Source organism: Bos indicus, chromosome X (genome assembly GCF_029378745.1).
Source record: "Bos indicus isolate NIAB-ARS_2022 breed Sahiwal x Tharparkar chromosome X, NIAB-ARS_B.indTharparkar_mat_pri_1.0, whole genome shotgun sequence".
Classification (NCBI taxonomy): Eukaryota; Metazoa; Chordata; class Mammalia; order Artiodactyla; family Bovidae; genus Bos; species Bos indicus.
The window spans coordinates 40793744-40803914 of record NC_091789.1 but is presented as its reverse complement, the minus strand read 5'-3'; positions in this window follow the sequence as shown (position 1 = coordinate 40803914).

Below are 10171 nucleotides of genomic sequence, written 5' to 3'. Positions count from 1 at the left end.
CAATATTGCTCTTTACAGCACTGGACTTTGCTTCTATCACCAGTCACATCTACAGCTGGGTATTCTTTTTGCTTTGGCTCCATCCCTTCATTCTTTCTGGAGTTATTTCTGCACTGATCTCCAGTAGCATATTGGGCACCTACTGACCTGGGGAGTTTCTCTTTCAGTATCCTATCATTTTGCCTTTTCATACTCTTCTTGGGTTTCTCAATGTACAGTATGAAACCCAGCACAGCCCCCCAAAAAAACAACAACAACAACAACAACTCTTCTTGGACTTCCCTGGTGGTCCAGTAGTTAAGACACCACACTTCCACTGCAGGGGTCTTGAGTTTGATTCATGGTCAGAGAACTAAGATCCTGCATGCTGCACGGCAAGGCCAAATAAATAAATAAATAAATAGAATTATTTTCTCTGTCTTAGTCCCCTAGGGCCAGCTTGGCCGTTTGTTCTCCTTGGTATTGCTCTGTCACCTTGTACGCCATCCTCAAATGTTTGACCTTTCTTTGCCAGCTGATTACACCAAAGAACCAGGCTGACTGGCAGCTCTGTGTACAGGGTGGGAGCTATTGATTTGCAGGCTTTGTTTTAAAATGAAGAGGCAGTGTGCTGATAGTTTTATTGTGTGTCCTGCAAAATGTCCTAATATGGAGAGGTTTTTTTTTTTTTTTTTTTTTTTTTTTTTTTTGGTGAGCAGTAGTTTCAACACTCACTCCAGCTTTCCTAGCCTTCCCCCAGATAATTTATTCAGTTTCTTTAGAGAAGAACCCCTTTTTATTCATTCTTGGGTTAAAGACTGATTTGGGGGCTTTCTGGGGAAGGTTATCATCCATATAGAAACCTTTAATTAATCTCTCATCCCAGAAGGAAACCCAGTACCCATTAAGCAGTTGCTCCCCATCCCTTCTCCCATAATGCCTGGCAACTACCAATTTGCATTCTGCCTCTACAGATTAATCTATTTCAAACATTTTATAGAAATGGAATCATACAATACATGATCCTTTGTGTCTGGATTCTTTCAACTAGCAGGATGCTTTCAAAAGTCATCCATGGTGTAGCATGATGCATCAGTACTTCATTCTTTTTATATGTCGATGGAATATTCCATTGTATGTATCTCCCAAAATTCATTTATCTGTTCCTGTGTTTTTCCTGTGTTTATGGATAGTGAAAATGAAAGTCACTCAGTCGTGTCCAACCCTTTGAAACCCCATGGACTATACATTCCATGGAATTCTCCAGGCCAGAATACTGGAGTGGGTAGCTATTCCCTTCTCCAGGGGATATTCCCAACCCAGGGATCAAACCCAGCTCCCCCTCATTGCAGGTAGATTCTTCACCGACTGAGCAACTATGGATATTTTGGCTTATTCCACTTTTGGCTATTGGATGTGCTGCATGAACATATGTGTGTTAAGTTGCTTCACTCGTGTCTGACTCTTTGCCACTCCATAGACTAACCTGCAAGGCTCCTTTGTCCATGGGATTCTCCAGGCAAGAATACTGGAGTGGCTTGCCATGCTGTCCTCCAGGGAATCTTCTCAACCCAGGGATCAAACCAGTGTCTTTTACACCTACTGCATTGGCAGGTGGGCTGTTTACCACTAGCGCCACCTGGGAACATGCATGTACATATATTTGTTTGGGTACCGGTTTAAGCTGGAATCAAGGTTGCCAGGAGAAATATCAATAACCTCAGATATGTAGATGATACCACCCTAATGGCAGAAAACAAAAAAGTAACAAATAGCACCTTGATGAAGGTGAAAGAGGGGAGTGAAAAAGCTAGCTTAAAACTCAACATTCAAAAAATGAAGATCATGGCATCCAGTCCCATTCCCTCATGGCAAATAGATGGGGAAACAATGGAAACAGTGATAGACTTTATTTTCTTGAGCTCCAAAATCACTGCAGATGCTGACTGCAGCCATGAAATTAAAAGACGCTTGCTCCTTGGAAGAAAAGTTATGACAAACCTAGATAGTGAATTAAAAAGCAGAGACATTACTTTGCCAACAAAGGTCTGTATAGTCAGACTATGGTTTTTCCAGTAGTCATGTATGGATGTGAGAGCTGGACCATAAAAAAAAGGCTGAGTGCTGAAGAATTGATGCCTTCGAACTGTGGTGTAGGAGAAGACTCTTGAGAGGCCCTTGGATGCAAGGAGATCAAACAAGTCAACCCTAAAGGAGATCAACCCTGAATATTCATCAAATGGACTGATGCTGAAGCAGAAGCTCCAATACTTTGGCCACCTGTTGCTAAGAGCTGACTTTTTGGAAAAGACCCCGATGCAGGGAAAGATTGAAGGCAGGAGGAGAAGGGGGCGACAGAGAAAGAGATGGTTGGATGGCATCATAAACTCAATGGACATGAGTTTGAGTGAGCTCCAAGAGATGGTGAAGGACAGAGGAGCTTGCCGTGCTGTAGTCCCTGGGGTCACAAAGAGTTGGACATGACTGAGCAACTGAACAGTTTTTAGATCTTCAACCTTTCTACTGAAGAGTAGCTGCTGAGTCATATGATCAATCCATTTAATTTTTGAGGAACTGAAATCTGTTTTCCACAGTAGCTGAATCATTTCACATTCCTAAAAGCAATGTTTAAGAGTTCCAATATTTCCACATCCTCATCAACACTTATTTTTTTATTAGTTTTTTTTTTTTTTTTGGCTGTTCTGGGTCTTCGTTGCTGCATGGGCTTTACTCTAGTTGTGGAGAGCAGGAGCTACTCTCTAGTTGTAGTTCAAGGCCTTCTCACTGCAGTGGGTTCTCTTCCTGCAGAGCATGGGCTCTAGGCACTCTGGCTTCAGCAGCTGTGGCTCATGGGCTCTAGTGATAGTAGCTAAGTCTTGTCCAACTCTTTGTGACCCCATAGACTATAGAGCCCATGGGATTCTCCAGGTTAGAATACTGGAGTGGGTACCCTTTCCATTCTCCAGGGGATCTTCCTAACCCAGGGATTGAACCCAGATCTCCTGCATTGCAGGCAGATTATTTACCAGCTGAGCCATAAGGGAAGCCCAAGAAGACTGGAGTGGGTAGCCTATTCATTTTCCTATGGCCTGTAGAGCACAGGCTCAACAGTTTCAGCACACCAGCTTACTAGCTCTGCAGCATGTGAGATCTTCTCAGATCAGGGGTCAAACCCATATCTCCTGCATTGGCAGGCAGATTCTTTACCAGTGAGCCACCAGGGAAGATGAAGACTTTTTTTTTTTTTTAAGCACTTTTCCAAGGACACAAAAATAGAGAGATGGTACGTGATTTTCCATTTACTTCCTGGCTCAAAACAAACATAGCCTCCTCTGTTATTAAGAATCCTACAAGGCTGATACATTCATTATAACTGAGGAACTTACACTGATATGTCATAATCACCTAGAAATTATAGTTTACATTAGGATTTCCTCTTGGTGTTGTACATTCTATTAGTTTGGACAATTGTAAACTAAATTCTGCTTTCTAGATGTACCAAAGTTGATCCTTTCACTGACTCAAGTATGTCTGGTTTGCATCTATGTTTTGGCAATAATAAGTACAGTTGCTAATAGCATTCATGTGTACATAAGTTCTCATATCTTTTGAGTAAAGACCCATATGGTTGCTGGATCATCCAGTAAGAGCATGTTTACTTTTATAAGAAGCTGACAAGCTGTCTTCCAACGTGCCTGTGACATTTTGTATTCTCACCAACAATGAATGGGGGTTCTCAATGATACAAATCCTCAACAGAGTGTGGTGTCATCTCAGGAACAAAGTTTGGCCGTTCTAATAGGTGTGTAGATATTCTGTGTGTGTGCCTGGGTGTGTGACATTATCAAGTGACTTCTCAGGTCGACTGATCACTAGGGATCAATCTGGGAAAGGCACAGCCAGACTAAAGCACTTTATAATCCTACCCGAACCATCAGGAGGCAGCTTTGGGCATATTCTGTGAGCAGGTTCAAGTTCTCTGGACATAATTCCTATTCTGACTGCTTTCCAGAAGGAAAAGCAGAAAACGAAATTGAAAACAGTAAAGAAAACAGCACGTTAGTACCAGAAATGGGTAATTCAGAGTGTTTCACACCTTGAAAGACTTTGTGTGAGGAAGAATGGTTTTGAAGTAACAGGGTGGAGAGGAGACCCTCCAGTTCCAGGCTGTGCAGGGGAGACTTGGAATGAGGTTCCACACCAAAGGAAACATGCACTTGGGAGAAGGGGCAGTAGGTCCAAGGCAGTAATATTCCCTAGACATTCAGTGTGTCCCCTGGGAGGACTGTCTTTTGCAGAGCCTTGTGGAGCGGGTTTGGATCAAGATGGTCTACCTGCAGGAGGTTTTTATGCTCCTCCCCCTGGCATTTTCCCTGCCCTGGGCAGGACCGTGATCATCACCTATGCTTGGTCTAGACCAGTTATGCCATATGTAACAGTTCTGATGTGAGAGATTTACCATTCTCCATAAAAGATTTTCAAGGAGCAAAGAAAAACTGCATCAACCAATGACCATGAGGTTCGAAAGATATGTACTGGTTCAGAACCTTCACAATGTTTGAGAAGGTCCATCTCAGACCCTCTGGAACAATAGCTACATCCACTGACTTACAGACAGGTCACATCAAATGGGAACTCACACAAATGCTTTCACCTTGTACTGTTATGAGGCCCATTTTACAGCTGGAGAAATCCAGACTTTGAGTGTCCATGATTTCATTGGGTTATCAGCAGCAGGATACATATTCAAAGTGAGTTTCATGTGGGCGAAAAGCCCTGTCCCCCCAGAGGCCTGACCTGTCTCCCTAACAGTCAAGGATGATCCAGCTATTCTCCCTTCAGATGCCTCTGGTCACATAATGAAGAAAACACAGGGAAGCCAGGCATCATTACCCATGAGAGATTGACACAGGATTCCTTCCCAGACCCATCGGATCACCATCCCTCCTGAAATGGACACAAGGGCCAAGGAGGAGGGATAGGATGTGGGACAGAGGCTGTGTGCATGGAGAAGGCTCCTGGATGTGGGGATCAGAGGCACAGCTTGCTGAAGATGGCTGTTATGTTCAGGCTACTGCCCTGCTCTCTCATTCCACTGCACCCTCTCCTCCCTTCTCTCCCAGATCCTGGGGATTCCAAGCTCTCCTGCAGGCTCACTGCCCTGAGCAGACTGGATGTCAGGCAGGGGGAAGCCTGTCATTTAAAGCACATTGATCATGGGGCTGATGGACTTTTATGGCATCCACAGGGGTGTGATATTGAATGATTTCCCTTGGAAATGAACAGAGATCATCCTGTTGTTTTTGAGATTGCATCTGAGTACTGCATTTTGGACCCTTTTGTTGACTATGATAGCTATTCCATTTCTTCTAAGGGATTCTTGCCCACAATAGTAAATATAATGGTCAACTGACTTAAATTCACCCATTCCAGTCCATTTTAGTTCTCTGATTCTTAAAATGTCAACGTTCACTCTTGCCATCTCCTGTTTGACCACTTCCAATTTGCCTTGATTCATGGACCTAACATTCAAGGTTCCTATGTAGTAATGTTTTTTACAGTATCAGACCATGCATCCATCATCAGTCACATCCACAGCTAGGTGTTGTTTTGCTTTGGCTCTGTCTCTTCTTTCTTTCTGGAGTTGTTTCTCCACTGACCTCCAGTAGCATACTGGGCACCTACCAATCTGGGAAGTTCATCTTTCAGTATCTTAACTTTTTGCTTTTTCATACTGTTCCTGGGGTTCTCAAGGCAAGAATATTGAAGTGGTTTGCCATTCCCTAATCCAGTGGACCACATTTTATCAGAATGTGGTCCACTGTTTTCATGCAATCTCAAAAACGACAGAATGATCTCTGTTCATTTCCAAGGCAAACCATTCAATGTCACGGAAATCCAAGTTTATGCCCCAACCAGTAATGCTGAAGAAGCTGAAGTTGAATGGTTCTATGAAGACCCACAAAACCTTCTAGAACTAACACCCAAAAAAAAGTTGTCCTTTTCATTATAGGGGACTGGAATGTGAAAGTAGGAAGTCAAGAAACACCTGGAGTAACAGGCAAATTTGGCCTTGGAGTACAGAATGAAGCAGGGCAAAGGCTAATAGAGTTTTTCCAAGAGAAGGCACTGGTTGTAACAAACACCATCTTCCAACATCACAAGAGAAGACTCTGCACATGCACATCACCAGATGGTCAACACCAAAATCAGATTGATTATATTCTTTGCAGCCAAAGATGGAAAAGCCCTATATAGTCAGCAAAACCAAGACTGGGAGCTGACTGTGGATCAGATCATGAACTCCTTATTGCCAAATTTAGACTTAAATTGAAGAAAGTAGGGAAAACCACTAGACCATCGAGTTATGACTGAAGTCAAATACCTAACAATTATACAGTGGAAGTGAGAAATAGATTTAAGGGACTAGATCTGACAGACAGAGTGTCTGATGATCTATGGATGGGGGTTCGTGACACTGTACAGGAGACAGGGATCAAGACCATCCCCAAGAAACAGAAATGCAGAAGAGCAAAATGGCTTTCTGAAGAGGTCTTACGAATAGCCATGAAAAGAAGAGAAGCAAAATCAAAGGAGAAAAGGAAAGATAGACCTATTTGAATACAGAGTTCCAAAGAATAACAAGGAGATATAAGAAAGCCTTCCTAAGTGATCAGTGCAAAGAAACAGAGGAAAACAATAGAATGGGAAAGTCAAGAGATCTCTTCAAGAAATTTAGAGATACAGAGGGAACATTTCATGCAAAGATAGGCTCAATAAAGGAAAGAAATGATATGGACCTAACAGAAGCAGAAGATATTAAGAAGGGGTGACAAGTATACACAAAAGAACGGTACAAAAAAGATCTTCATGACCCAGAAAATCATGATGGTGTGATCACTCACCTAGAGCTAGACATCCTGGAATGGGAATTCAATAAGCCCTTAGGAAGCATCACTATGAACAAAGCTAGTGGAGGTGACAGAATTCCTGTTGAGCTATTTCAAATCCTAAAAGATGATGCTGTGAAAGTGCTGCACTCAATATGCCAGGAAATTTGGAAAACTCAGCAGTGGCCACAGGACTGGAAAAGGTCAATTTTCATTCCAATCCTTAAGAAAGGCAATGCCAAAGAATACTCAAACTACTACACAGTTGCACTCATCTCACTCGCTAGTAAAGTAATGTTCAAAATTCTCCAAGCCAGTCTTGAACATGATGTGAACCATGAACTTGCAGATATTCAAGCTGGTTTTAGAAAAGGCAGAGGAACCAGAGATCCAATTGCCAACATCCGCTGGATCATAAAAAAAAAAAAGAGAGACAGTTCCAGAGAAACACCTATTTCTGCTTTACTGACTATGCCAAAGCCTTTGATTGTGTAGATCACAATAAACTGTGGAAAATTCTGAAAGAGATGGGAATACCAGACCACCTGACCTGCCTCTTGAAAAATCTGTAGGCAGGTCAGGAAGCAACAGTTAGAACTGTACATGGAACAACAAACTGGTTCTAAATAGGAAAAGGAGTATGTCAAGGCTTTATATTGCCACCATGTTTATTTAACTTCTATGCAGAGTACATCATGAGAAACGTTGGCCTGGATGAAGCACAAGCTTGTATCAAGATTGCCATGAGAAATATCAATAACCTCAGTTATGCACATGACACTATGCTTAAGGCAGAAAGCATAGAAGAACTAAAGAGCCTCTTGATGAAGGTGAAAGACGAGAGTGAAAAAGTTGACTTAAAGCTCCACATTCAGAAAACAAAAATCATGGCATCCAGTCCCATCACTTCATGGAAAATAGAAGGAGAAACAGTGGCAGTGGCAGGATTTACTTTTGGAAGCTCCAAAATGACTGCAGATGGTGACTGCAGCCATGAAACAAAAAGACGCTTACTCCTTGGAAGGAAAATTATGACCAACCTAGACAGCATATTGAAAAGCAGAGACATTACTTTGCCAACAAAGGTCCATCTAGTCAAGGCTATGTTTTTTCCAGTGGTCATGTATGGATGTGAGAGTTGGACTGTGAATAAAGCTGAGCACTGAAGAATTGATGCTTTTGAACTGTGGTGTTGGAGAAGACTCTTGAGAGTCCCTTGGAGTGCAAGGAGATTCAACCTGTCCATCCTAAAGGAAATGAATCCTGAATATTCATTGAAAGGACTGATGTTGAAGCTGAAACTACAATACTTTGGCCACCTGATGAGAAAACCCTGATGCTAGGAAAGATTGAAGGTGGAAGGAGAAGGGGACAACAGAGGATGAGATGGTTGGATGGCATCACCAACTCAATGGACATGAGTTTGAATAAACTCTGGCCATTGGTGATGGACAGATACCTGCTGTCATTAACCCTATTCAGCTAAAACATCTTTTCCACAAAACGTTTCTGAAATCTGGTGCCTGTTGAGGGGCCCCCATGAGAAGATGTGTGGTTCCCTGTATCTCCCACTGTCATGGATGCTGCAGCCTCCCAACAAGCATCTGTGCCATCAGGATGTTTTGGGACTGCAGCCTTCTCTAAAGGGTCATGGAGGCCCCCTCCAGTGAGAACAAGAGGATCCAGTCACCCCAGACAGAGGGTCCCATAGAATACAACTTCATGCCTCCTGGGACTCCTGGGGACCCCGGGCCAGCCTATCGAATTAACCCCCTTGCCTGGCATCCTCAGTGAACACAGGGAGTCAGAGTCTTGGTCCATGGACAAGTCTCCTGTGGACAGAAGAAGGGGCCCACATCCTGCAGAGACACCAGGTGAGACACAGAGAAGTCTGAGAGTTCCTAGGGCATGCATGTGCAGCTCACCTGACAGCCTTGGGTGACCATGGGGTGTGACATCCAGCTGTGACATCACTGATCTTGCTGCGAGGGGACAAGTGAGAGTCACAGAGCTCGAGTTCAGGTCAGAAGTGTGAAGGAGCCCAGGTGTGCTAGGAGTCAAGGTAGACTGCTGAGGGGGACTCTGGGACCCTAGAACATACAGGTGGTCACTGCTTTTAGCCCTGGGAGACACCAGCAGGGTTGTGGGAATCAGCCCTGAACCCTGGTTTCCCTCTTGGGTGTCCTGGATCGAGAGGGCCTGGGTCTCTAAGGGAAGCAAAATCAGGTGGGCAGAGGGCAATGCCCAGACTAGCTGAGAGTCAAGGTGAAGAACACAAGGAAGGCTGAGTGACTCCTGGGACATCATCTCAGCCCATGGCATCCTCAGTCACTAAGAACCCCTGGGCTTGGAGCCATATTAGAATGTCCACAGCCTCCTCCAGGGGCCTCAGGGCAGTGAGGCCCTTGCTGCGAGGGTCTGGTCTCTGCTGAGGACTTCAGCATCCCAGGACCGGCCAGAGCTCAGGATGAGGACCCAGAGGGAAAACACAGGTGACCCCATAGTTCCACGCCTCTGCTGCCAGCCCTGGGCATCCCTGGCGGTGGGATGAGCACTTCACAGGGTGTCCTGACTTCCACACCAGGGTCTCAGAGAAAGTGGGGACTTAGGATAACGGGTGGGATCACATGTGGGCAGAGGGGAGGGTGCAGGTCCTCCAAGAAGTCAAAAGAAGTACACTGACAGAGGACTCGGGGGATCCTGGACCCCAATCTGAGGGGACCCCACAGGTCACTGCCCTTACCTTCAGCCCTGGGAGGTCTCGATGTGGAATTAGCACTCTAGGATGGTCCTCACTTCCTGACATCCAGGTCTCAGAGAGACTGCCTACCTGGTAAGAGGGACGGGGCCAGATATTGGGAGAGGAGAGAATCCCAGGTCCTGCCTAGGGACAAGGTAATGTCCTGAGGAAGGACTGAGGGGACCCCAAGGGAGGACTGACGGAACTCAGAGATCCCCGCCCCTGTCATCCACCCTGGGAGACACTTGGGTGAGAAGAGCACACTGGGCCTTTCCTGACTTCCTGACATCTGGGTCTCAGAGAGACTGGGGCCCTGGCGGGATTAGCTGGGGTTCAGATGTGGAGAGGACAGAGCCCAGGTCCTAGCGGGAGTCAAGTGAGGACCCTGAGGAAGGACTGTGGAGAGCCAGACCCCAGAACTCAGAGGACCCTGGCAGTCCTTGGGTAGGACAACCTCGCGCAGCATTTCCTGACATCTGGGTCTCAGAGAGACTGCCTACCTGGTAATTGGGACGGGGCCAGATATTTGGAGAGGAGAGAATCCCAGGTGCTGCCTGGGGAC